The sequence below is a fragment of the Gorilla gorilla genome, chromosome 9 (assembly GCF_029281585.2).
Source record: "Gorilla gorilla gorilla isolate KB3781 chromosome 9, NHGRI_mGorGor1-v2.1_pri, whole genome shotgun sequence".
NCBI lineage: Eukaryota > Metazoa > Chordata > Mammalia > Primates > Hominidae > Gorilla > Gorilla gorilla.
In genome coordinates, this window is record NC_073233.2 from 83,373,120 (window position 1) to 83,394,933 (window position 21,814).

The 21,814-nt window shown below is 50.7% G+C and overlaps 1 protein-coding gene across 9 annotated transcripts in view; it reads right to left on the bottom strand.

Annotated features, from left to right (window-relative positions):
* GDPD5 (glycerophosphodiester phosphodiesterase domain containing 5) overlaps window positions 1-21,814 on the bottom strand; it is a 91,865-nt gene that overhangs the window by 50,344 nt on the left and 19,707 nt on the right. For 6 of the 9 annotated variants that reach the window (XM_004051824.5, XM_031016300.2, XM_031016299.2 and 3 more), the window contains exon 2: window positions 5,575-5,658. The gene's annotated coding sequence lies outside the window, so the exon portion shown is untranslated. Of the gene's footprint in view, window positions 1-5,574; window positions 5,659-20,571; window positions 20,694-21,814 lie in introns of all 9 variants that reach the window. The other 3 variants (XM_055356825.2, XM_063693383.1, XM_055356828.2) reach the window with 1 other exon arrangement.

The window sequence follows — 21,814 nt, forward strand, 5'->3', positions numbered from 1 at the left end:
AGCCGAGGCAGGAGGATTACTTGAGGCCAGGAGTTCAAGACCAGCCTGGGCAACATGGTGAGCCATCCATCTCTAAAAAAATAAATAATAATAATAAAAAGAACTGGCTGAGCTAACATATGTACAGTGTGAGTACTACCAGCCACAATGGTTACTGTTTGTTGTGCTAGCACTTGCTGCTGGGTGGTGTGGGCACTCCAGGTCATTGCTGGGTACTGTGCTGAGCATTGCATAGGCATCCCCTCCCCTTGACAACCTTCCTGAGCAAAGGCCAATGGTCTTAACAGATTGCAAACATGGGCCTGAACGAATGGGCAAACCAACCACAATGCATCCCACACAATGAGGAATATTATTTGGCAATAAAAAGGAGTCAGCTACCCAGCCACAAAAAGCAATGGAGAGACCTTGAAAACATATTGCTAAGTGACAGAAGCCAATCTGGAAAGCTATATACTGTATAATTCCAACTAAGTGACGTTCTAGAAAAGGCAAAACTATGGAGGTAGTAAAGAGATCAGTGGCTGTCAAGGACTCAGGGGGAAGGGAAAATAAGTGGTGCTCAAGGAATTTTGAGGGCAGTGAAGCTCTTCTGTATGACACAGTAATGATGGACATGTGTCAAACCCCATAGAGTGTGCAACACGAGGAGGGAACTATAGCGCAAACATGGACTTTAGTCAATCATAATTAACCAATATTAGTTCATCAGTTGTAATAAATGTACCATATTAATCTAAGATGTAAAGAATAAGCCAGACTATGGGGAGGGGAAAGGCAGAGGAGGGTATATGGAAACTCTCTGTACTTTCCAATCAATTTTACTGTAAACCTACAACTGCTTTTGAAAAAGTGTATTAAATGCACACACACACACACACACACACACACACACACACACGTGTGCACCCGCACCCAAGAGGTTAGGTAATTCACCCAAGGCCAAACAGCTAATCATGGAGGAGGGAGGATTTGAACCCAGGGCTGTTGACTCTAAAGTCCAGACTCTCCATGGTTGCAGCCCCACAGGGCGGGCCTGTTCACGTTTCTATCACCTTCCACGTCAATGCCAGCTGCAGCATCTGTATAACTGCAAATTGTACCTCAAAGGGCCAAGCTCAACATTTTGGTTGGTATCAGGAAAGCATAGGCAGAATGAGTCTAGGAACATCGGGGAGGAAAGGAAAAAACCCCCAACAGTGCCAGGGCTGGTGGGGATGGGAGGCTGACCTTTGGCATTGTGCTAGGGCCCTGGGGAAGGAGGGCAAGCATGCAGATGGAGAGACACCCCCCTTCTCCTTGGCCGTGGCTGCCCTCGCAGGGCCTCAACCCCAGCCCAGCCCTGGGATGATGGTCTGAGGCTGAACTCGAACACCAGTAGGCTGAGTGACTGCCCCAAGCCTTTGGCCTCAGTTTTCCCATCTGTATCATGGGAGGGTTTGAGCACCCTTGGCTGATCTCCAAGGGCCTTTCCAGCACTCAACTTCTAAAACCCTTTAGCTACCCGCTCTCTCCTCACCCCCAGTAGCAAAGCAGAGAGGGGGCTGCTCGAGGAAAAGGGAAGGCCAATCCCTGATCCCTCCCTGGTCTGACTGGGGAAGAGCCCCCTCTGCTCCCACGACTAATCACTGGGCATCCTGACAGTCACCCTCCTGGGATGCAGTTCAAAACTTGGATGAAACTGGCAGGACGGCCCATACCAAGGTTAGGCACCTGGTCGTCCTGAGCACCAGGGCAGAGCTCTGGCCCTGCCCAAGGGCCTCCACCATCTTTGATAGGGATTAAGGTGTAGGTACATTGTGGCCTAGATGACTCACAAATAGTGATGACCCCAAACTTCCCTTACAGTAAAATGCCAGGCATGAAAGGCGCAGGGCCATGGTTTCCATAGGGCTCCGGGATCATGGCCTTGGAGCAGGACCAGGGCCTTTCTGTGGTCCTTCCTCACCACTTCATCCATCCCTGCTCCCAACCCAGCTGTGCCTATGAAACCACCTTAGCCCTGGAGCCCCTCCACCTATCCTCAATGCCTGGCAAACTCCTGCTCATCTCAGCTCAGGTAGCCCCTCCTCCAGGAAGCCCTTCCTGACTGGGTCACGATCTCTTCTGGATCCCACAAATCTGTGTTTCCTGACCACTGTGTAGGGGCTTCTGGGAGATGGTGAGATCTATGCAGAATTCAGAAATGAGAAAAGATTTGCAGCACAAAGGGGAGAAGGAAGGGCATTTTAGGTAAGGAGACAGCACAGCGGAAGCCTAGGTGGCAGGGAGGGCAGTGATTGGGGCTTCTCCCAGGGCAGACGGCACCCCAAACAGCTCACCAAGTGGACCGTTTCCCAAAACAAAACAACTAAACCCAAACCTACAAAACAAATCTCTGGCCCCAGGGTGAGGGCTGGAGGTGGGGGAGACAGGAAAGATTCCGGAAAAAGCCCAGCCAGTGAAATGTGGAACCCACCTATCCCCGGCCCTGCCCTGTGCTCTCCGGCCCCAGCCTCCTGCAGGTAGCTTTTCCGGGGTGCTCAAGACTCAGTCTATTTTCCATTGCATAGCCTCATTTGATGGCTTGAATGGAGAGATCCCTGGCTGCCACCAACTCACTGTACAGCCTTGGGGAAGTCGTTCCACCTCTCTGGGCCTCAGAGAAAGCCCTAGATTCTAATGGAATCTGCAGAGAAGGTAACCAGACCTAGGGGCAGGAAGGAATTCTAAGTCACAGGGGCAGCTGCCAGTGGGGAGAGGCTCGGGGAGGAGGTGCCTGGAAGGAGGCAGGGAGAGAGGCTTTGAGGTGAAGAGGCAGGTGGGGCCTGTGCCACCCAGGCCCTGCAAGCCTCCTCATTCTCTGGGGAAATGTTACTCAGTGGCTGAGGCTGGGGCTCAGCCAGAGCCTCCAAGAATCAATCATGCCATAATTAAGGTCACTATTAATCTCTTTCCACGGTGATGCCAGGGCCTCCTGTTTACCCAACACTTCTGTCCCAAGAGACCTCTGATTGCCATTCCTCTCGGGAGGAGGTTGGCAGGGCCCAGAGGCGAAGGTAGACTAACTCTTCCCCAGCTCAGGAGCCTGCCCAGGGGCCTTGGGTTCTCTTGGTACAGAAAGGACTTCTCTTTCCCAGGTCAGGGCTATGAGCTTGGGCTGAGTAGTCACCAAAAGTGACGTGGCCTTGCACAGAGGGCACAGCTTAGCATCTCAGAACTCAAAATCTCAGGCTCCAAATGCCCCAAATTGGACCTCTAGAATCACTTCACCCAAGACTCAGTGTCATGGAATCCTCATTGAATAATTCAACTGGTATCTTCAAATTATCCCTGGATTTCAGACTGCTAAGTCACAAAACATCAGCACCAAAGTCCTGGAGGCACTCCATCCAGCCTCCCCCTCCATTCAGAAATCCCCTGTGCTGCTCTTACTGGTGGTTCTCCAGCCTCTCCAGACCGGTCAGTGGCTTCCCTAGACTCACATACTCCTAGTGACAGGCCCCTCCCTCCCTGGAGGGCTGAGTAGTTTTCTCCAAGACACCAGGACTGTAGGAAGGCCATCCTAAGAAGAGATCCTGCCCCCACCCCCTTCTCCCCCAGTGACACCGAGAGGTTCTCTGGGGAGCAGGCAGAGCCAGTGAAGGCCCCGGGACTACTACTTGGGGGTAGTAGAGACTTTCAGCATCCCCCACCCTCAGTTTGACTTGTGCAAGCCCCTTCCAGGAGCCCAGTGGTTCAGCCGCAGGGGCCAGGCTGGCTTTTTCTGATGGCTCTTCCTAAGTCCCAGGGAGAGGGGAGTGGGAAAGTGGGGCACACCAAGTAAATGAAAGGGGGAGGAGGAGGAGGAATGTGAGTACAGTGGAGACTTGTACAGAGCAATCTTGTCTCTGTCCTCTCCTGCCCCTCCTTGTACCACTGTGCTCCAAAGACACCACCTACCCAGCTTTCCCACCTCCGTGCCTTCACTCAGGTTGGGCCCTCTGCCAGGAAAGCCCTCCCCAAATCCCAATCCAAATCCCATCCATCTTAACAAACAGACCCTGTGCAAAGCTTGGGCTGATTGCCCCCAACAAAAGCCCACTGCCTCCTCCTTTTTGTGTTTATATCATCTGGCAGAGCTCCTGAGAATGATCACAGGCCTCGGTGCGCTGTAATTATCTGCTTCCGTGGCTGCCTCACCCACCAGACTGAGAGCTTCCCCGGGTTCAGACTTCTGATCCACTTGGCCAAGCTTTTCTGAAGACCTATAGTGTCTGCAGCCCCACACCGGGTGATGGGGACACAAGATATGCCAGGCCCTGTCCTTGCTAGAAGAGTCACTGTATAGGGGACCTATGTCACCTGCACTGGGCCTGGCACCAAGGAGGTACCTATTTAGTTGTCAGTCAAAAAGCTGGTTAAATGCGAGACGGAAGGAAAAAAAGAACCAATCAAAGCATCTTACACCACACAACTGCAGAGCCACTTCTGAAAGCCTGAATTCTGCCTCTGAATAATAATTAGCCTCTTCCCAATTTACAGAAAAAAAATTAAGTTACCAAAAAAAAGACTCAATTAGGTACTTTTCTCTCACAAATTTTTCTTAAACCTCTGATATCCATTTGCACATTTCTATACCATATCTAGTGTAAGATGACCTCAAATCTGGCACAGGATACTAATTTCATCACTGTCATGAACATCACTACTCTTCACAGTCTTCTGCAAAGAACAGCAGTCTCTGCTTCCAGGCAGGTCCGAGAACCTGGGGCCTAAACTTTTCCTCCCTTCCTTCAAATGTCGAGGTTTCACCTTGGTGACCAATGAAAACCGAGCTTGCTCAAATGCTGAGGAAGAAAGTCCCAGGAGCTGGCTGGCCCACCTTGAAGGTTCATGCCAATTCCATGATATAAGGCCTCCAAATCCACTATTTGTCATTCATTCCTTTGGAGGAAGCATCACTTTCTCTAGGATTCTCTTTTAAAATATAAATCTTCTCTGGAGTTGGAAGCCCATTCAACCCTCAGATTGGAGGTTAAGGAAACTTAGTTTAATGCTGGGCTCTTGAGAGGCAGTAAATCACAGGGTTTGTGAAGAGGTCAGCCTGCCTGGGTTTTCATTTAATTTTTTTTTTAGAGACACAGTCTCACTCTGTCACCCAGGCTGGAGTGTAGTGGCACAATCATAGCTCACTGCAGCTCGAACTCCTGGGCTCAAGCAATCTTCCTGCCTCAGCCTCCCAAGTAGCTGGGACTACAGGTGCATGCCACCATGCCTGGCGACCTGCCTGGGTTTGAAACCCAGCTCTACCATGTATTTAATGGAGCAAGTTTCTAAATGCCTTTATACCTCAGCTTCCTTATCTATAAAGCGGGGATAACCATGGCATCAGCCTCATGGGCTCTCAGACAAGTACCTGGAACGCTGTACTAAGCAAGAGACAAGTCTACCCAGAGCTTCAGTTTTTTCCTGTCCATAAAATGGAACAATAATCCCATTTATGCCTTTTTCATAAACTCCCCCATGGGGAGGTGGACATTGTGTAAGAACCCAGTCAGCTGCCCTCTGCAGCCTGTCTTGAACTCCTTTCTTCCTCCCTCCTTTTCTCTTTACCTGGAAGAAGGTACCGGTGGCTGTGAGCTGGGCTCCTGGAGGTGTCTTGTCCACAGAGGCAGTGATATCACTTCACTGGGAGAGCTGAGAGGACAAGGGGATAAATCCAGTGAGTTCATTCATCAGTCCATCCTGCCTTCTACTGTCCCACTTGACCCTTAGTGAGCACCCATCCTGTTCCCTCCCTGTGCTGGGTGTGGGGCCCAGTGATGGGTGACACCGAGTCCCTGCCCTGGGGAAGCCACAAAGCTGGTGGATGGGCTGACAGGACATACGTGATCTAATACCCAGCCATGAAACCTAGCACATGCAATCTACCTCCACTCATGCTGCCCACAAACCAGCCCCAGGCCCAGACCCAGATAACCTGTTTCCTGAACCACTCCTGCCCCTCCAGGACCCACGGACCCAGGATCCAAAGCCCAGCCACCCTGGAGGCAGAGGCCCTTTCACGCTGCCCAGGGACCTGCTTCTCTGAGGTAGCTGCCAAACCAGCTTGTTCTTCTAAAGCAGCCGCTAAGGGAAGGACGGTAGCCCGGAGGTGGGATCTGGGGCACCACAATTACATGCCTGAGCTCTGACTCACGCACCACCTCCCCCATCGCCAGCTCCTGCAGCAAGCAGGGCAACCCCCCACCCAGGAATTGGGAAAAGAGATGGTACCGACAGGCCACGGGAAGCAGAGGGGCCAGGAGAGGTGAGGAGGAGACTGCAGGCCAGCATTGCAGGCTTCAGAGGATGCTAACACCTTGTCTACTAGGGACACTGAGGCTGCAAGGACAGAGGCCTACCTACATCACATAGAGGCAGAGCCAGGGCTGGGACCTGAGCCTCCTGGTGCCAATATAACAACTCTCCCCAACCCAACTGGATTCTAGAGCCACACACCAGCAAGAAACACATAACCAAACACACACCTCTGTGTGTGAACCAGAGGTGGACAGAGCTGGACTCAGAGACAGCTCGGAAATGACAGCCACAGAGAGACCAGCACTTGAGACACTCCCAGGCCTGCCCCTCTGCACCTCCAGGTTCCTCACAGTGCCCTGAATGTACAGCACTTTACAGTTTATTAAACATACTTATTTCCTCTACCCTCTACAATGATCCTAAGGCCTAAGCGGCAGAGGAAATATAAATAGACCAGTGGCTTCTCCTCTAAACTTTAATGTTTGAGAAGCCATGGTCTCTTTATATTTCCTGAGGCCTTGGACCTTGGAAACCTAGGGAACTTGTTAAAATGTGGTCTGACTCAGTTAAGTCTAGGCTGGGGCCTGAGATTCTGCATTTCTGATAAGCTCCCAGGTGATGCTGATGCTGCAGGTCCCTGGACCACAATTTGAGTAGCAAGGCCAGAATGAGTCAAGAGCATGGGACCTGGAGTCGAACTACACAAGTTAGAATCTTGGCTCTTACTGTGTGACCTTGGGCAAATTACTTAACCTTTCTGTGCCTCAATCTCCTTAGGTATAAAATACTACTACTAATAAAACCTACCCCATAGGGTCAATGTGGGGATTAAATTAGTTACCATATGTAAAACACTTAAAGTGACTATTATTTCAGATTCTGAAATGGAGGTTCGGAGAAGTGAACACACTCAGCAAGGCGGCAGAGCCAGAATTCAAGCTCAAACCTACAAGCTGCACAAAATGTCACAGACATCAAGCCCCTCCCTTATTTCAGATTTTGAAATGGAGGTTCTGAGAAGTGAACACACTCAGCAAGGCGGCAGAGCCAGAATTCAAGCTCAAACCTACAAGCTGTACAAAATGTCACAGCCATCAAGCCCCTCCCCCCATCAGACAGACATGGATATTGAGGTCCAGAGAGGGGCAGAAAACTGAAATGACCACCAGAAAGTTGGTGTGAGAAATACAAGTCCATGACTCCATCCCAGTGCTCCTTCCACCACACCTTACTGCCTGTCAGGAAGGAAAGTACCGCAGAGTCTCCCCAGGGCTGTCAGCTCTGCTGTCAGCCTTACCTGGGCCCACGGCTGCCCTGGAAACTACCTGTGGGGTTGGCTGGACGTGGAGGCCGCCCCCATCCCCACTCTGCCCTCTCTCCATCCTGCCCACCAGGCTGGGTGAGGCAGAATGGTCTCACATCCTCCTGCCCTTCCCTTCCTCCTACCTCCAGCCTGTGCCCACTGCCCTGTGTCAGGTCACCCAGCTGGGGTCTCAGGTAGAGGGTGACACGCCCGGGTCTGGCTCCGCCCCCACCTTGCCTTCCCAGCACGGGGCCAATGGGAGCCTGTGAGTCACCTGAAGGAAGTGCTCGGCCCCAAACAGGAAGTGGCTCTTCAAGCAGAAAACCCCTGCAGGATCCCCCAGCCCTGGAGCAGATGGCTTAGTAGTGGAAGCTGGTGAAGGAAGGGAAGCTGATTGGGACACAGCAACATCTACTCAGATTTTACCTGACATTCAAACTTGGGACTCACCCTCCACTTTTTGCTGCCTGGCCTGAGGACTTTTCTGCTGTGGACTGGCTGTATGCCTTAGGTACATCAGTACCCTCTCTGATCCTCATTCATAGGATCATGGACTGCACTAAAAGACTGCTATAACCTGGTAGTCCACATGAGATGAAGGGTTGGAGCAAGTGAATATAGGGTTTTATTTTATTTTTGAGACGGAGTTTCGCTCTTGTTGCCCAGGTTATAATGCAGTGGTGTAATCTTGGCTTGCTGCAACCTCCGCCTCTCGGGTTCAAGTGATTCTCTTGCCTCAGCCTCCCGAGTAGCTGCGATTACAGACACACACCACGCCCAGCTAATTTTTGTATTTTTAGTAGAGATGAGGTTTCACCATGTTGGCCAGGCTGGTCTTGAACTTCTGACCTCAGATGATCCACCCGCCTTGGCCTCCCAAAGTGCTGGGATTACAGGTATGAGCCACTGCACCTTGCAAATATAGGGTTTTAAATGAATGAACAAATGCACATGAGTGAAATGAACGAGTAAATTAAGATACCTAGATATAAAACTCTAGCTACAGTGTAAGATCTATCATTTGTCTATTGTTCACTGTATGATAAAGAACTCTTTATTGGCAAGAAGACCCACCCCCCGAACACCCTTAGACAGGGAAAAGGGGCCCCCACACATCACACACACACACACACACACACACACACACACACACTCACAAATAAATTCATTAAGAGTACACAGGAGCCTCTGTCACGTTATACTCATGTGACCTGTAATCCTAAACATTCGCTCCTAACACCTCGAAGGCCCTAGTTAAACTCTTCTCTGTTTTTTATTTTTTTATTTTTTTAAGGCATGTGTTGTGGACTGGGTCTCACTATGCTGCCCAGGCTGGAGTGCAGTGGCTATTCTCAGGCAAATCATGGCAGACTACAGGCTTGAACTCCTGGACTCAAGCAACCCTCCCACCTCAGCCTCCCGAGTAGCTGGGACTACAGGCATGCTACCACGCCAGGTCTCTCCATTTCTTGAACTTGAAGAACAAAAGGTGATTCTGTTAAGATGCTGTGAAGGTCTATGAGTTGTGTTGCTGCTGAGGAGGGAGATGGATGCTGCTTGGGGGAGGAGTGCAGCAGGGGGGGCCTAAGTGGCAAAAATATATAAGAGGGAGACAAGTTAGCTTGTCAAAGCCTTCCTCCCAGACAGCAGCGAGCACCAGTTTCTTGCATAAGCAAGCATCTCTATTCCGGTCTTGCTGTGCATCCTTTATTTTGGCATTTCTTCCTGCTCCAATTTGTGGTTCTAAAAGTACTCATGAATTAGTGTGATATTCACAAAAATGCACATGGTGGCTGGGGAACTTACAACATTCTGCAACTCACATTACTCACATTAATGTAACATGAAGTCTGGTATTAATTCTTTAAATTTGCAACTAGATGGACATTGAATACTAGAACTGTGAATAGTTTCATTTCTATAAAATTTTCAAAAATTTAATTAATATTTCATGTCTATAAAGATTTTATTTAAAAATCTGATCTTCATTAATTGTGATGGGTATAGCTTTAATTTTAATAGATGATTTTATGGAATAAAAACACTCTTGAAAACATACAATAAATTTTCCTATGTTTATATTTACATTCGTTTACTATTTTTTTTTGAGACAGAGTCTCGCTCTGTCACCCAGGCTGGAAGGCTGGAGTGCAGTGGTAAGATCTTGATTCACTGCAACCTCCGCCTCCCAGGTTCAAGTTATTTTCCTGCCTCAGCCTCCCAAGTGGCTGGGATTACAGGCATGTGCCACCACACCCAACTATTTTTCTATTTTTAGAAGAGATGGGCTTTCACCATGTTGGCCAGGCTGGTCTCGAACTCCTGACCTCAAGTGATCTGCCTGCCTCAACCTCAGTGCTGAGATTACAGGTGTAAGCCACTGCATGTGGCCACAGTTCATTTTTAGTTATTCCATAAAATCTTTACTTTAGCAAGATCACTAATTATATTGTTATAATCAAGATTTTCATCACTTGTGTTCTGTTGATGGCAATAATCTAAAAGACTAAAAGTAAAATGTGATTGTATTTAAAGTACATAAAATTTGATGGCCAGATGCGGTGGCTCACGCTTGTAATCCCAGCACTTTGAGGGCCTAGGCAGGCAGATCACCTGAGGTCGGGAGTTCGAGACCAGCCTGGCCAACATGGTGAAATCCCGTCTCTACTAAACATAAAAAAAATAGCTGGGCGTGGTGGCATGCGCCTGTAATCCCAGCTATTCAGGAGGCTGAGGCAGGAGAATCGCTTGAATCAGGCAGGCAGAGGTTGCAGTGCACTACCATCATGCCACTGCACTCCAGCCTGGGCAATGGAGTGAGACTCCATCTCAACAACAACAACAGCAACAAAATATATATATATAGGCTGGACATGGTGGCTCACGTCTGTAATCCCAGCACTCTGGGAGACCGAGGCGGGCAGATCACAAGGTCAGGAGATCGAGACCATTCTGGCTAACATGATGAAACCCCGTCTCTACTAAAAATACAAAAAATTAGCCGGGTGTGATGGCACGTGCCTGTAGTCTCAGCTACTTGGGAGACTGAGCCAGGAGAGTCGCTTGAACCCGGAAGGCAGAGGTTGCAGTGAGCCAAGATTACGCCCACTGCACTTCAGCCTGAGTGACAGAGCTGTCACTCTGTCACACACACACACACACACACACACTATATATATATGTCTGAATTTAATTTTATATATATATATAATTTGAAAATATATTCAATATAATCCTAGCTACTCAGGAGGCTGAGGAAGGAGAATCACTTGAACCTGAGAAGCAGAGGTTGCAGTGAGCTGAGATCGTGCCACACTGCACTCCAGCCTGGGTGACAGAGTGAGACTCTGTCTCAAAAAAAGAAAAAAAAGAATTGTTAAGTCTTATTATTTATATCTGAACATCATCAGCTTAACAATATACTCGGAGATGTGCAATAAATTCAGACATTCTTGATATTTTATCACTCACAGTCAAATAAAACTAAACTTTACACAATGTAAATATGTACACAATGTACATATTTCAATGTACATTGTGAAGGTGTATTTGTCAAGGAGGGAAGGAGGGAAAATCAAATCTATTTTATTTAACAGTCTCCTGGCTTGCTTTACAATCTTCAAATATCTGACAAAGATACATGGATCTCTATTTGTATTTTTGCTCTCAGTGCTCCAAATTTAGGAGAGGCCTGTCCACTCCCCACCCACCACCTCTCATGTTGTGGGGCCTAGACCCCCTGTGCTGGTGACTTCACATCTGTGAGCAACTGCTTGTCTGCCAGCCAGCCCTGCCTTCCCCAGTTTGCCTTTTACAAGTGCTTTCCACGTGGAAGGTCCTTATGCTTATGCCTTGTGCCTGGGGCTGTATTTCCAGGGCAGTAAGCACTCAAATTTCCTCAGGGGCAGTGACCACAACTTGACTGGCCTCTTCCACAGACCCTGTACTCCTTAAAGTCCCTTCAGCTCCAACAGCACCTTGCAGGGGAGCCAGGGTGCCCCGGGTCTTCCATCCCCAGTTCTTGTTACACCATCCCCCTGGAAAGGGAGCCGGCTAGGCTGGGAGGGCCCAGCAGCCTCTGCTGCGCCAGGCTAGAAGCCCCCCGCCATCCAGCTGGGCAGTGGTCATGGTGACCTGTAGCCCACAGCTATTTTCCTCCTCCTCTGCACCCCCATTCAGTCCCCCTCCTGCACCTCTCCTCTTGCCCCCTTACTCTGGACCTACTAGCCACAGTAACCCACTTTGGGCTAAAGCCATCACAATGTACCCTCAGCCCCTGACACCTGGGCTGGCAAATCTCCACATTCCTTGCCCACTGCTCTTCCTAGCATCTTTCACAAACAGCTTCTAGAGAGCAGGAAGCAAGTTGGGGAGGTGGGGGAGCAGAGGAGTGAGCAGGAGACTGAGAGCCAGGAGACCTGGCTTTTCTTCCTGGCTTGGCCACTAGAAGGCAGGTCAACATCTTCCTATGTCATATGGGGACACTGGGACCTGCCCAGATCCCCTCTTGGGATGACAGGGAGAACCAGTGAGCAGGATGTGACAGGACTGTGTAAACTGTACAGTGTGCAGTGGCTGTAACAGGGGCCAGACCCCATCTCCCTCATGTTTCCTGCTCAGCCTGGCACAGTGCCGAGGGCCCATCTATTGTAATACTGCCCAACATTTACAAGGGTTGGACATACTCTCTGTACGAGGCCAAGGTTTCTATGTATGCTATCTGACGCCTCTTAGCTTCCCGCTGCAGACTATTTTTCTTTTTTTTTCTTTTCTTTCTTTTTTTTTTTTTTTTTGTGACGGAGTCTCGCTCTGTTATTCAGGCTGGAGTGCAGTGGCGCGATCACGGCTCACTGCAACCTCCGCCTCCCAGGCTCAAACAATCCTCCCGCCTCAGCCTCCTGAGTCTCTAGGACTATAGGTATGTGCTACCATACCCGGCAAATTTTTGTATTTTTTTTGTAGAGACGGGGTTTTGCCATGTTGCCCAGGCTGGTCTTGAACTCCTGAGCTTAAGTGATCTGCCCACCTTGGCCTCCCAAAGTGCTAGGATTACAGGCATGAGCCACCATGTCTGGCTGCAGTAGATATTTTTTATAGATGGTAAACAGAGCTCGAGAGGGTTTAGGGTCTCTTGAATTCATACTCTTACTACCAAGCCAGTCTAGACACCAAAAATCTAGTCACCAACGCACATTTCCTGAGCTCTCCTGTGTGCCCAGCAGACAGACGCAGCCCCTGCTGGAAGAGCCCATGAGCTAAAGGTGTAGACAAACACACCAAGTGCATCATGTGAACAAACGCGGCAGGACGCGTAAGGGGTGGAGGCCTTGATGGTGGATCAAAGTTGTCTCCCGGCCTCACCCCCAGCCTGGCACAGTGCTGGACCCACCACAGGCAGCAGTAATACCCGGGAGTGAACAGACTTGTTTTCCTGACATTCACCTCCCCAACCTAGCCACTCCCTGCCTGCCTCCTGGACAGTGAGGGGGCTCTGGAATTTTTAGACCACTTTCTCCTCTGGGACCACCACCCTAAGGGCACCCTCTCTCTTGGCGCCTGCAGGTGCCCCAGGCCTTTGCAGTGGATTGTACGTTAAACCTGGTGAAAGTAAAACTGTACTTATCTGAGCGCAGAATCCCTTATACAATAGGTACTCAATACATGGGTATCAGATGAGTTAATGAGTTTGCAGCAGTGACTGACCACTTCGGTGCCTGGCTCAGTTCATCCTGACCACTGGGGGCTTAATTCAAGTTCTGAACCAAAGAGGGGTTAGTGGGCCAGGGCAGAGCTCATAAAGAGTAAGATGCTCACTTAACCGGCCGTGGGGCTGGGAGCAGGTCCTGGCCCTCTCTGCTCTTTTGCTGTGTGATCACCGGCAAATCACTTCACCTTTCTGGGCATCCACTGCGTCAAGCAGGGATTAACACCATGTTACAATCTCCTGATTTTAGTTGAGCACATACAAAATGGGTTATAAACATAGGGCACTGAGGCTCAGAGACAGGAGGTGACTTGGCCAAGGTCACACAGCAGGTGACAGAGTGTGGACTAGCACCCAGGCCTGTCATGGTCTGTTGTTGGGGGGCTGGTGGAGGGGGGGTTGACTCCCAGAGGCCTGAGTGGGGAGGCCAGATCATGGGTAACATCTCTTGTGATGTCACAGGGGACAGGAGAGAGTTAAGGGTGGATCCCATGAGGGCTAACCCAGGCTGACATCACCAGTGAAAGTGAGAGTCACACAGTCAGAGTCTTAGGATTTAGTCAGTACAGCCAGGAAGGGCAACCTGTTTATTTGTTCCTGGAATGTGTTGACCAACGCAAGTTCCCCCAAGTGATCCCTGAGCACCTTCTATGGAAACACAGAGTGGGTGGGCTGGGAAGAAAAGCCAAATTCAACTCAGGTGGGGATGGGCCACAATGGCTTTGATGTCCTCTATGGGCATTTGGTGCCTCCATGTCCTTGAACTAACCTCTGCCCTTAAGCCTTGTCTCACCTCCTACTCGTCACTGATGCCCTCCGGCCTGGGTGGGTGGGCTGGGAGGGAGAACTGCAGCAGGGCACCAGGGCCTCTAGGGCTGGGAGGGACCTGGACTGGTTGGAGAGCTTGCCCAGAGCCAAGTCATCTGGGAGAACAATGGGGGCGGGAGCTCTGTGGGATTTTGCCTCTAGAAGCTGACAGAGAAAGACCTGGGGCTAGAGAAGCAGTGGAGCACAGTGGGGCTCTCAGAAGGCACTGCCCCTTGCTGACCACACAGCCTGGGAGTCCCCCTTCTGCACACCCCTTTCTCACAGCTGTCACTTGCTGGTGCCAGGTCCTGGGCAATCAGCACCTTACATGCTTTATCTCATATAGTCTGTTGACTCAGGAGGGAGAGGTATGAATTCTCCAGCATCTTTGCCCCTGGAGGGTCAGCCCTAGGGTATGACCTACAGTGTCCCTCTGGAAGACAAAGCCAAAGTTCCTTCTATGGAGCTTGGCTGGAAATAGCCTCTTGCTTCTCCTCCTTCTCTTTCTGCTTCTACATTTCCTATTCCCTTAGCAGGTTTCCCTTAGCAGGGATGCTTCCTAATGAATCACTGTCACACGAATCCTTGTCTCAGGGTCTGCTTCTAGGTCTGCTTCAGGTGTCTCAGGTGGGTGCCATCAATGTTTCCATTTCAGAGATGAGGAAACTGAAGCTCAGATCTTTCCTGTGAAAGATCCCCATCTTGCAAGCAGCAGAACATGCACTTGAATTGACGTCTGCCAGGTGCAAAGCCAAGCACTGACCCCTCCCCTCAGGTCCCACCCCTTTGTCCACAGCCATCATCATCTGAGCCGGTTTATACCCCCAAATGCCGCTGTCCCTTCTTGGACATCTGGTCATCTAGGCTAACTTTCCTTCTTTCTTCTTCTTTTCCTTTTTTTTTTTTTTTTTTAACTGGAAGGAAAGGAGAAGAATGTGCAGATGATCCAAGGGGGATGACTAAGTCTTCAAATTCCTCTGGTTGGCTCAGACCCTGTTTTGGTCAATCCTTGTGAATCAGGGCGGGTCTGACATTCTGGGAATGCAAGGAGACTTCAAATCATCTTCATGAAAACAAGTTGTAAAAATACTGGCCGCCACTCCAAGTGGCCAGCTGATAGGCTCGGCTCCATGGAGCAGGGTTGAACAAGTTCACCAGAAGGGAACACACAGCGGGAAAGACTTAGGCTAGACCCAAAGGAAGAACTTCCCTGTAATTGGGAGCTGGGCCCAGAGATGGGGTAGGGTGTGGCCTCATTGGAAGCAGGCCATCCACGTCCTGACCTTCCCAGGCCTTTCTTGTTTGCAGTGTCTACGAAACAGCTTTGGTGAGCACTGAAGATGCAAAAACCACCAGAGGCCAACCCCGCCCAGCCCTGAGCTTCAACTCCTGACCTGAACCTGGTTTATGAGGATGCTCTGAGCTAGTGGGGCTTCTGCCTCCTGGGATCCTCCCCACACCCCAGGGTGGCTGCTACCACCCTACCCTGCAGATGTGAAGACTGGCAGAGGTCAGGGCAGGACTGAAGGCTACCTGCCCAGCACTGCACCTCCTCCACCCTCAGCCCTCCACAGCCATTCCTCCAGAAAGCACCACCCCTCCAGGCACCCTCCCTGCCCCTGGCAGAGGACTAGGCGGGTGTCTACAGATGACCACTTCACCCTCCTTCCTCCCTCTGGCCTCTCCTCTCTCCTCTTCTGACTCCTTCCAATCAGCAGTGAGCAGGCCTGGGGCTCATGCAGTTCATCCCCTGCACCCCTTCCCAGCTCTCCTCCCTTTCTCTCCTCCCTTCTCATCCAAACTTCTGAGAGTTGTCTGCACCCATATCTCCACTTCGTCCCACCCACTGCAAAACCCATTACCCTCTGCTGCCACCAAGTTCAACAATGGCTTCTGTGTGGGTAAATCCATGGGGCACTTCTCCATCCTCAGCCACTGATTGCCCGGTTGTTTGTCCCCCTTTCTGGCCCCACCTCACCAGCCCCTTCGCTGGCTCTTCTCTGCCCAGGCCTGAATGCTGCTACTTTCAATCCTAAGCCCCCTTTCCCTCCCTTGCCCATCACATCCTTCTTGGCAGTATCATCCACCCCACGGCTTCAACCACCTGTCTCTGGCTGGACCAAGTTCAAGACTCAAGTATCCTGCAACCCTCTGGTCATCTGCACCTGGACATCCCACAGGAAGCTCACACCCACAGCGGCCAAATGGGAACTCCTCTTCCTTTCCACGCATTTCAAGGCACCTCCATTCCCTCCAACCTCCAGGCCTGGAAGATGAGAATCACCCTCCCCATCTCCCTTTTCTTCAAACCCGCCAGTGCCATCTGATGCCAAGAGCAGCTCTGTTCTCCATCTCTTTCCTCTCATCCCCCAAACAGCTCTGTAGTCACCACTCAAACTCCTCCTGTAGGAAGCCCTCCCTGACTCTCCAGCAGGCCTGGGCATGCCTTCACCTGTTTTCATGTGCCCTGTACAGCCATCCATTCAGCAGCCACGCTAGTGTCCAACTGCATAGCTGACTGCCTGGGCTGGCTCTGGAAGGTAGGGGCAGGGTCTGATCTGACCCTGGGTCCCCAGCACCGAGGCCAAGTGCAGCATGAGGGGTCCCAAAGAGGTTTCTCAAATCTGGGAACTTGTATTTCTGCTGAGTTTGCCACATTGGGGAGGTCTGGATCTTCCCTCAGACCACAGGCCCCCAGGGGCAAAGGCTATACCCTGGCTCGGCCCCTCCTCGCACTTAGCCCCTTTCAGAGCACCCTAACCTGCCTGCCATTTATGAGGAGATACCATGGGGGCCCTGAGAGAGCCTAAGAGGCCCGCCTCATACTTGTGCAAACACACGCAGACATCCAAAAAGACATAGGGCACATATTCACGGACAGACACAGGTGACACGAGTGGGCACACTGGCGCAAGCATACAGGCTCCCAGAAGTACATGGAGCCGTACAAAGACAGGTCCACAGGGACACAAACATCCTGGAAACAGGGACCCGGGCCATGGCCTCGCTCAGAGTCACCTGCTCCAGGGGTGAAGCCTTTGGCTGGGCCAGGGCTCCAGGCTGGTGCTCGGGGCTCCAGAGCAGGGGCTCAGGGAGACGTGGCAACAGCCACCTGAACAGTCTGGCCTGTTCCATTTGGACTCTGATGCTGTGATCAGAGTGGGGAGGGGTGCTGGGAGAGGAGAGGGTGAGAGAGCAGGAGCCGCTCTCCACAGACAGGGCTGGGGGCAGAGGAGGAGGCCACCGGCCCTGCTAGGCTCCTCCAGACCCCTCTGCCAAGGGAGTTACACTTCCACCCTCTCCTACCAAAGAGCCAATCTGAGCAGAGAACAATCATGAAGTTTCTAATTTACTGGAAGAGGAGGGAAAGCAAGCCAGGGTAGGTATGTGTATCACATTCAAAACTGATGTAAATGACCTGTGCCAAACACCTGGGTGTGAGCCCCATCAGTCCTGACCTCTCCCTACACCCCCAAGTCCAGTATCTCCCCAGATCCTGTTGATTTGCCCTCAGAAATGGCTTCCTCATGATGGTACTCAAGCCTCTCATATTGCTGCCTGAGAAACAGAAGGACATCCTGGAACCTACAGGATTAAGTACAAACCCTACACGCAAAACTTTTTTCAACCTGCCCACAACTCACTTTCCAGTCATTTCCTTCCCTCCTCACCTCAGGGCAGCCCTGCCACCTGGAGCTAAGTCCCTGCTCCAGGGACTCCCTTCTCCAGCTCAACACTTTTGCAAAGTTAATTTCTTCTGTGTAGAATGCCTTTCCACTTGCCTCAGTTTGGTGAACTCCTATAGATCCCTCAATACCCAAATGGGAAATGTTGCTATTCAGTGGATTGGCTTCCACAGTGACAGTCACATCCTAAGGTCAGCACATCACGAATAAGTTGCATATGGTCAAAATCACCCTTGGCTTTATCTAGCTACCATTTATATATGATGCCTAAGCATTGTTCTAGGCATTTCCTGTGTTTACTCATCTAACTCTCACAACTGTAGCAGATGGTATTTCCAAAGACATCTGCAGCAATGTCTCCCATCCTACACCCTCTTCTTACAAAGAGATGCTGACACCAGTCCCATGCAGAGAAGTGGCGTCTCTGTCCCCCCACTTGAATCTGAGAGGGCTTGGGAGTAATGGCTGAGGTGACACTATGGCACTTTCAGGGACAGGTCATTGAGTGTGAAGCAGCTTCTGCCTCCTTCACCAGGACACTCCTACTAGAGCCCTGCACCACCGTGTAGACACTGTGATTGCTCTGAGACTGCCTTGCTGTGGGAAGGCTCAAACAAGCCTGCAGAGAGAGAAAAGAAGGCCTGAGACTACGCAAAGAGCGAGAGAAGCTGGGCAAACCTCCGGGTGCCCCAGCTCCTCCCGACTCTAGACGCCACCTGACAGAAACCAAGTGAGACCCTGACCAAGAGCCACTGGGCTGAGCCCAAGGCTGAGCTCAACTTAAATTCCTGGCCTATAGAAACTGTGAGATAATGATTGTTCTTTTTCTTTTCTTTTTTTTTTTTTTTTGAGACTGAGTCTCGCTTTATCGCCCAGGCTGGAGTGCAGTGGGACATCTCAGCTCACTGCAACCTCTGCCTCCCGGGTTCAAGTGATTCTCCTGCCTCAGACTCCTATGTAGCTGGGATTACAGGTGTGCATCACCATGCCCAGCTAATTTTTGTATTTTTAATAGAGATGGGGTTTCATCATGTTGGCCAGGCTGGTCTCGAACTCCTGACCTCAGGTGATCTGCCTGCCTCGGCCTCCCAAAGTGCTGGGATTACAGGCATAAGCCACCATGCCCAGCCATGATTGTTCCTATATAAAGTCACTAAATTTTGGGGTGATTTGTTATGTGACAACGGTAACTGGAACAAATATAAATTATGAACTATCATTCTCCTCACTTCAGAGAAGGATCTGAGGCAGAGAGGGTAAGCAACTTGTCCAAGGTCATAGAGGTAGTAACTGGCAGAACTGGGATTTGAACCCAGGCAGTTTAGCCTCAGAATCCATACTATTCACTGCTATGCCATACTGACTGCCTGCAAGGTCTGATTGGTCTCCCAGCCCACAGCAGGCCTCAGGGAGTGGTTGCTGAATAAATGAGCGAAGGAAGGAATAGGCAAATGAATGAATGAAAGTGAGCAAAAGCAGAGTGAGCTCCCAGGTGCAAGGCAAGGACCTTAGAGAGCCTGCACCATGCAAATGAGTCTGACGTGAGTCCCCTTGTTGCTGAAGCAGCTCCGCTGTCCACAGCCCTGGGGAAAGTCAGGCGATCAGAGGAGACTAGCAGGTGCCATTGGCCTCCACCCACTACAGATGCTCATCTCTTGAGCCTCCTGAGATGTTCTTCTCCCAGCCCCCTGCCTCCCCCAGCCCTGAATGCTGCAGGATTAGACATAGGCCCCTGGGGAGCTGATCCCTCCCAAGGACAAGGCTTGCGGATCTCAGGGACTGCAGGGGGAAGGTCCCCAGGCTGGAGAGCCAAGTTTAATCCTGGCATGGCCATTGACTGGCTGGGTGAACTTGAATGAGTCCCTGCCCCTCTCTGTGCACAGGTGCTCTCCAGCTCCAATATTCTGAGACTCATCACATGCTCAGCTGCCCTCATGGATGGGGTGCAGGTGAGCTGCGGATACTATAGCCATGGGCAAAAGGGACCTGTCCCTAGAGGGAAAGCGGAAAACGAGAATGAATCCCACCTACTACTCACTGCAAGTCTGCTGTACGCCAAGCATTTCAACATGAACAATTTCTACTCCTTGCAGCAATCCCACTGGGCACAGTGGCAGGTGAGGAGGGCCTTAGATTCAGCTAAAGGAGGCTAAAAGCCAGGGTCCAACCCAGGCCCATCCAACTTCAAAACTCCCTACTCTTGTTACAAGAGCCAAGAAGTGGAACAGCCCAAGGGTCCATCAACAGGTGAACGGACAGACAGAATGTGGTCTAGCCACACAATGGAGCAGCACTCCGCCTGAACAAAGAAGAGGATCCAGCCACATGCTGCAGCATGGATGAACCATGAGGACACTATGCTAAGTGAAATAAGCCAAATACTGTACACTTCCACTTATATACGGTATCTAAAATAGTCAAACTCAGAAACAGAAAGTGGAATGGTGGGTGCCAGGGGCCAGAGAAAGAGGGAGAAATGGGGAGTAGTTGTGTAATAGGTATAGAGTCTCAGTTTTGCAAGATGAAAAAGCTCTGGAAATCTGTTGCACAAGAATGTGAATATAGTTAACATACGGAACTGTATTTAACATGGTTACGATGGTGCATTTTATGTTTGTTAACTTAAATAATATAATTTTTAAAAATACTCTCACTCGGCCAGGCACAGTGGCTCACGCCTGTAATTCCAGCACTTTGGGAGGCCGAGGCAGGCGGATCATGAGGTCAGGAGTTCGAGACCAGCCCGACCAACTTGGTGAAACCCAGTCTCTATTAAAAATATAAAAATTAGCCAGGTGTGCGCATACCTGTAATCCCAGCTACTCAGGAAGCTGAGGCAGGAGAATTGCTTGAACCCGGGAGGCAGAGGTTGCAGTGAGCCGAGATCGTGCCATTGCACTCCAGCTTAGGTGACAGAGCGAGACTCCATCTCAAAAAAAAAAAAAAAACAACTCTCACTCTTGAGGTAGATAGGGAGATTAGAAAGGGTATTAGGAAGGGGAGTCCAGGAAGGCTTCACAGAAGAGGCGGCATTTGAGCTGGACAGGATTTGGGCAAGCACAGATGGGCCTGAGGCACTACAGATAGAGGCTTGGACCTTTGGCCCCTGCCTCCCTCTCAGGATCCAGCTGCCTCCGCCCCCCAGCCCCACCCCCAGCCCTCCAGATCACCACGTAAAAGCAGTGCCCCAGAGGAGAGCAGGCATTGGCTTAGAAGGAAGAAGAGATTTCCTACTATGTGCTCCTGGGCCCACTCACTGCATGACCTTGGGCCAGTCCTTTTCCTTGTGGGGCCCCTGTTTTCCTGTCCGTACCATCAGAGAATGACCTGCAATTCCTAGGTGTCCTTCCAATTCTCACACTGGGAATAATCTCTGAGTGGGAGGCAGGAGGCACCAGAGACCTGCAGAGAGTGGGGACCAGGACACTCTCTGATCAAAAGACCAGGAATCTGGAGCCACAGCCTCATGATCCTGCCCCAGGCGACCTCTACTCACTTCACAGAAGGGAAATCTGAGACCCACGTGGATTTGGTTTAATTCAAACTTAACCAACATGTGCCTGCACCTACTATATTTGTGATAGGGCCATAATTCCTCCCTCAGTCCAGAACCGTTTCTCCTATTCCATGCTGCCAAAAGTGGAAAAGACTCTAACATAAGGTAAAGCATGAATCATTGCAGTCAGAGAGACAAAATCCTCCATGCCTAGGGTTCTCTCCAAGAATTCTGACTCTTGCCTCTTTCCCCTAGCTCTCAGGAACCCCTAGTTTCTCCCTCAGAAGGAACGGGGCGGGGCAGTCCTTGGTTCCAATATCAGCTCTGCCAAGTACCAGCTGGGCCTCTGTGTCCTCATCTACATCATGGGGATAAGGACCCTTCCCAGAGCCCCTTGGGAGGGTCAGATATGGCAAGAGCACAAAATGCTGAGCCAAGGGCTTGGCACACAGTAGGCACTCAATAAAAGGTCGCCATCATCCGTTCTCTCCTTTCCAGACAAAGACGTTTTCATCGATCTGTTTGTTCCTCTCAGGGACGCTTTGTTTGAGTTC